The following is a 611-nucleotide window of genomic DNA, read 5'->3' as shown; positions in this document are numbered from 1 at the left end:
ACCAATCACAGACTCGGATGCAAAAATTCTGATTGGCTGTTTTGGTCTCCAATCAGCTCGCTAGCCGCTGTAGCTAAATCCAGGCAAATAGAGTAATATATCAAACTCCGCCACTACCTCGTTTGAGTTTTGGACTAAATGCATTCTGGGATATTTGCCCATTTTTTAACGTGCGCTCAGAAGGGTTGCCATACCAACCATCCAACCATCTACTTTTCATTTCCAAAGCTCCAAAAGACTCAAAAACAGCTAAAACAAAAGTATTTTTTCTTTGTTCTTTCTGTGCTGTGACTGTTTCAGTCTGAGCTTTAATAACAGAGGAAATGATGAGTGATGGGTGGAGGAGGTGGAGCTGCCTGTGGATGAAGTCTGATACCATCTTTCATTAGACTGTCCACGGCTGGTGGACCAGAGATTGTTTCTGATAAGACGTCTGGCACACTGATTATCTTCAAAGAAGCTTCCTGCACATCTCTGGATTTGTCTCGGTTATCTGTGACGGACAGACATCGTCTCCCCTCGTGGGACAAAACAAACAGAACTTTTATGAAAATGGTTGGCAGAGACGCAGAGACCCGGTCATGTGATCGTCCTGCTGAGATCGGGTGGAA

This window comes from Pundamilia nyererei, unplaced genomic scaffold (genome assembly GCF_000239375.1).
Source record: "Pundamilia nyererei isolate P.nyererei 1_Seehausen unplaced genomic scaffold, PunNye1.0 scaffold00269, whole genome shotgun sequence".
Taxonomy (NCBI): domain Eukaryota; kingdom Metazoa; phylum Chordata; class Actinopteri; order Cichliformes; family Cichlidae; genus Pundamilia; species Pundamilia nyererei.
The sequence above is the reverse complement of the archived record's forward strand: the minus strand, read 5'-3'. Positions refer to the sequence as shown.